Here is a 6,075-nt window from a genome sequence, read left to right as displayed (position 1 = left end):
GCATATTAGATAAATGATGCAAAGGGAGCATATCAATATCATCACAAGAAAAATAAATGCCAATAACCATGGGTTTGTCATCTATGACATATGTGCAAATTGGGTTTATTTTAATGGCATATGCATAGTCACTACGATGAGATTGCAAATATGACATATGGGATATCTCATGCATAGCATATGACAAGTCAAGCGGATTATCAAACATGATGTGACCTAAAGAATTTCCACAAGAAATCATATGTAACATGGCATCACAACTAATAGACTCCTCATGGCAATCATCAAACTCATCATAAATGGGTAAATCATCGCATGAAGAAATCATACTAGCATGAAGCATGGTAATGGGTTCACTACAAAAAAAAGACACATCCGTGAGATTTTGGACCGAACGAATTTTTTTTCTGTCATACTTATGACACTTCTATGACGATAATTGTGACAAAACCCGGAATCAACATAGATGTGGTGGGCTCCTACTTCTATGACAAAAAATCATGACAGAAAATGGGCTTTTCGTCCTGGGTGGGCCGGAGACACAGTTGCATGACATTCTTTGGGCCATCCATGACGGAAAAAACCGTGGTAGAAGAGAGGGCGAGGAAAATTTCGGGGAGTTCCCGGTTACAGTGGGTAGTCGGGGGCCGAGCGATGCGCATTTCTCTCATACACGTACGCATGTGTGTGCTAGGCGTTGGCTCTAACTGAACCCGAACGAGGCATTGGGCTCTAACTAAACCCGAGCGATTGCACCGCAGGCTACGCATTACTGAACTCGAGCGATTGATCGATGGCTATTAATTGAACCCGATCGAGCGATTCCTTCGCTACTGCTGCTAACTGAAGCCAATCGATGCTGCCTCTGGATGAACAGTGAGCGTTGCGGGGGGATGGATGACCAGGACCCCATGGCATTGCCTCTGGATGAACAGGACCCCGGTCGATCGAGTCGGTTGGGGCTGGATGAACAGGACCCCGTGGAGGGCTGGATGAACAGGACGACCCCGTGGAGGGCTGGATGAACAGTAGACGGTGGAGGGGTGGATGAACAGTAGCCCGTGGAGGGTGGTTGAACAGTAGCCAGTGGAGTAGCGCGCGGTGGAGGCTGGATGAACAGGAGCCCGTGGATGAACAGTCGCAGGTGGAGGCTGGAGGAGGTCGACGATGGATGAACAGTAGCCCATGGAGGTTGGAGGAGGTCGACGGTGGAGATGAACAGTATCACGTGGAGTCCCGTTTTGTGGTACGCCACACCCCTCCAAATGAACAGGACCCCCGTTATGACCGTAGTGCTCCAACACAAGTCCGTTTCGTCCGTTTTGCGGTATGCCACACCCCTCCCGATCAACGAGGAACCCCGTTTCGACCGTAGGAGGTCTGTTTCCTCCGTTTTGCGGTACGCCAGACCCCTCCCGATGAATAGGATCCTGTTTCGAATGTCGTCGGTCGAACACAAGACCGTTTCCTCTGTTCTGCGGTATGCCAGGCCTCATTTCCATCGCCTGTACCGTCCAAGCCCTCCCGATGAACACGACGACGCATTTCATTCTGACCCAGCCGGTTGGCTCCCCATGAACACGACGACGATGTTGTTTCTCTGTTCCGACCCAGCCATGTACATGAGCCCTGGCCGTACGTATGCGCGAGTAGGCATTCAAGACCCCGCTCGTATTTTCTTTCTTGCACACTGGCCGATGTACGTATGTGTACATGCTACGTGCGCGCCTCTACTATGACACGTGCACGCCTCTACATCCACCAGTATGTACGTACACGTTCGCAACCAGAATGAAAACGCTACGTACGCTTCGACCAGGTGGGTCCCGACTGTCAGGCACTTCCTTGCGTGCGAAGATGTAGCTGGTGGGTCCCAGCAGTCAGGGGGCGAATCGTTTTTTCGGGCGCACTTCCTTGTGTGCGGAGATGTAGCTGGTGGGTCCCAGCAGTCAAGGGGGAAACGTTTTTTTCGTAAAATACAGTGGCCCGTGCGATGGGTCCCAGCTGTCAGGTGGAGGAATCATTATTTTCTGCATAATAGGGAGGCACTTCCTTGCTGCGGTCGTGGACCCAGCTGTCAGCCTCTCCACGTATAGTCCACGTTAGATGGAAGTCGTTCCTTGACCACGTTGACCATGCCGCGCTGTGAACACCACGGCGGTGGACGACGGCGAGGACTAGGAAGGGGACGACACGGAGCCGGGGAAGACGCTGCAGTGGATGCCCACATGGAGAGGAGTACGAGGGTTCACTGGTTTGGCTGCGGTGTGAGGCTGCCGTCGCAGCAGAATAACAGGGGGTGTGGGTGAGTGGAGGGATGGCCTGGCCAACGGTGGGAGTAATAGGGGGCGGTGAGGCCTCCGTGGCAGTACAGCCGGCCACAGGAGGCAGGAGCAGGCGGCACGACCGGCGCTACTTTGGGCGGCTGGAGCAAGAAGACCAGAGGTTGAAGAAGCATGACGGACGTTGGATGGACATCGTACGGTCACTGCAGCTAGAATCGTTTATATTGACTAAGTTGACAAAGCCCTTGGTATGTCAATGTAGTAGGCCCACAGGTCAGCTTCCGAAACGGTGCGCCCCAGATGTCAGGGGGAGGAATCATTTTTTGCGCGGGTGAAGCTGGAATATCCGAGGTTGAAGAAGAAGCACGGCATCCGTTGGATGGACATCCAACGGTCACTGCTCCTAGAACCGTGTGTTGACTATAAGTTGACAAAGCCTTGCATACGCGTCACTCTCTTTTTTTAGGGGACGCGTCAACTTAGTAAGGCCACAAGTGTTTGGCAGAGAACTTATAGCCCATTTGAGATTTGAAAGAATGTGCAGCCCATTTTTGAATTCTAATGGAATTTACTACAGCCCATTTACAGTTTGTTAAAAGTATAGCCCATTTCAACCAACCGTTCAAAACAGAATTCAATAAAATTTCCCACATTTTGATGGGATCCGAAATATTTTTATCCCAAAATTTCTAGTCAGATTAAATATTATTTCAATATAAATTTATATCACGTAAAAATCCAACGAAACATTTTGCTCGCGACAATTAATGAAATTAAAATTTTCAACATCCAAAAATAATAGTTTATAAAGTAATTACGTGTTTGGTGCATTTTTTTTATAGTTACTGCCCAGTATTTATAATTACATCCCATTTATTATTTCTTAAAGCCTATTTTCTTGTTAAGCCTAATGCAACCCTCCTAGGAAAGATTTGCAGCCCAGCGGGGCGGAGAATAACAACTTGACCTTGCCTGGGTATGCCTAAAAAAAAGTGTAGCTGGGCTAGCCATTTTGGGCTTGAAAAAAATTAATATCTGGGCTGGATATCTGGCCTGGGCTAGACGGGCCACAGCCCGCCCAGTTAATACGTGCAGCTATGTTTTCGTTGTTGTTCAGAGGAGAAAAATTAATATCTGGGCTAAACATCGAAAAACTTTGCAGTGCTCACACCTCAAAAACACAAATACTGCTCGAGCTGCTTGGTCCCAGTTGTGGCCGCTTCTTGTGCAATTCTCTCATTTATTGACTACATAGGTTGATAATGGTGTGGGACCGTGATGTCAGGAAACCAGGAGGAAGCAAAAAAAATTATTGTTATATATATATATATATGATAAGGAGGCACTTGCGTATGTGAGGCTATGGCCCTGGTGGGTCCCCATTGTCATCCTCTCCAAGTAAAGTCATCTCCTCGCTCGTGCGTGCTTTCCGCCCAAAACAGTCAGCGCCGCCCGCTCCGCTTCCCGGTGCAGGCGATTGCTCCGCCTTCAAACAACACAAGTGTCGTCCGTCCGTCCATCTGCCGCCCACATTAAGGATACGCGGTTGCCGAGGTGGCTACTCCGGCGCCACACGTCTGTCCCTCCGCCACCCACCATTGCTATATAAACTGCTGCGCCGGCCATAGCCGCAGTCATCTGCATCCGTTCCATTTCTCCTGTCCACACCACTACTGCCCACCATGGCTTCCTCGCGCTCCAGCACTCTTTGGGACGGGCGGACGACGGACCACAAGGAAATGCCAGCCATTGCTGCCGACCGGCTTGCCGTCAGGCAGCCGGAGGACGACGACGTCCCAATGGAGAACATGGTAGTCGACGATCCGGCGCCACTCCCCTCCTCCACGCAATCGTTGCTGGTGCATTGCACAATGACCATCGGTGCTGCCCGTGCCCAATATATGGACACGGTGAGGCAGATGCGTGAGGAGTAGTTCCGGGAGGCGCAGGCCGCCGCCGCCTACAACCACCATCTCCTCCAGGAGCACCTGTAGGCGGCGGAGTAGGCGGAGCGGGAGGCGCTGCTCGACTCGTACCGCTCCGCCCGCGAGGGCCGCCTCGAGCGCTGGAGGTACCGCATGCAGGTGGCGGAGGCTGCGGCCGCCTATAAAGAGGGCGATGAAGCAGGCGAGGCGCTGTTTGGCGAGACCGAGGACGAGGCAGAGGACAATATCAGCTCCGACGAGTGGCCGCTCCACTGCCGTCGACGAGGCCCTGCTCCGCCGAGGCCCCGCGGCGCCAACAACGAGGCAGAGGACACCGCCAGCTCCGCCGAGGCCCTGTCCTGCCAACAACAAGGTAGAGGACATCGTCGGCTCAGCCGAGGCCCCACCCTACCGGCAACGAGGGGGAGGACTTCCACCGCTCCGCCAAGGCGCCGCCCGCCGGCAATGAGATAGAGGACATCACCAGCTCCGCCGAGGCCCCGCCCCGCTGCCAACAAGGCCGTACCACACAAAAAACGAGGAAGAGTAGAACACGGTAGGTCGCCGCTGCTTGGGTCCAAGTAAGGCCACCGCTGCTACCCTCCTTTGAAGCCAAGCTAGGCGGGTTGACCATTGACGGCCGGTTAGCTTCTTGGCGGCGACGTGGAGTCGGAGAGCTGTGCTGGAGAAGAATGTTGCTTCTACTTAACTGTTGGTGTAGTTGGCTGACTGACACGTGGGCCCAACAGGCCACATGTCAGTTACACAACTGCACCTGCAGTGAAGTCACTGAAGCTTCTGTTCGGCTCAGCGGGACACAGGTGGGTAGCTCCAGCGCACCCCTTTTTAGTTGAAGAATGTATGAAATGTAATGAAAACCGGCACGTTTATATGAAATCCGACCGTGTATGAATGAATTTATTTCGATTAGTTCGAATTCCTGTATCACTGGCATTGGATGAACATGCAAAACAATGCGTACTAGCATTATTCCTAGGGTGATCACCTCATTTGCAGAAGTTTCACATGTACTCCCTCCGGTCCTTTCTAGTCTGCATACAAGTTTTGTCTGCAGTCAAAGTATCTCTACTTTGACCAATCTTATAGAAAAAAGTATGCACTTTCACAATGTGCGAAGTAAAAAGGAACAAAAGGAGTACAAAGAGTTTGAGCAGCTTTTTAGCATTCATGTACATTGCAATCAAACACACAGGGCTGGCAATTCATAGAGAACATTCAAAACAATCGATGATTATGCATCTCAGCGACTCACATGTCAGAGGCAATATTTACTTCACAACTAAAGAATAAAGAAAAAATTGATCGACGCTGCTGACAGCAAAGGGCATCCCATTCGAAAATATCAAACGCATGTCTTGCTAAAATCAATGAGCAAAATTTGACAAGGTTGTCCCATTCCAAAATATCAAATGCCTACTATTGTGGAATGGGCATGGTTTGCCATCAGTTCGGACATTGACATGGCACCTCGTGCTAAATAAACCAGCTGTTCTTTTTGTGCAGTTCCACCAAAATCAATGAAATTCGCGCGTAGCTTGTATGATTCCGCCCTTATATGTTGCAACACCTTGAACTTATCGGCACCTCCTTTCTTGTGGTGGAAATGAATGATTTGATGTATTCACGAACATTTGGTGCAGTTGTCAGATTTCGGGTTCCGGCAGACCCTTGAGGTTCGAACACTGGGGTGCGCGCGGAGATTTCTCCCTCTGCCTACCTGCTCCTCTCCGAATCGCTAGGATCTAAACTACTAAACAGAACAACACAAGAGACACAAGGTTTATACTGGTTCAGGCGACCATTGTGGTGTAATACCCTACTCCAGTGTGTGGTGTGGTGGATTG

This window comes from Triticum dicoccoides, chromosome 6B (assembly GCF_002162155.2).
Source record: "Triticum dicoccoides isolate Atlit2015 ecotype Zavitan chromosome 6B, WEW_v2.0, whole genome shotgun sequence".
Taxonomy (NCBI): domain Eukaryota; kingdom Viridiplantae; phylum Streptophyta; class Magnoliopsida; order Poales; family Poaceae; genus Triticum; species Triticum dicoccoides.
Note: the sequence above shows the minus strand (reverse complement) of the source record.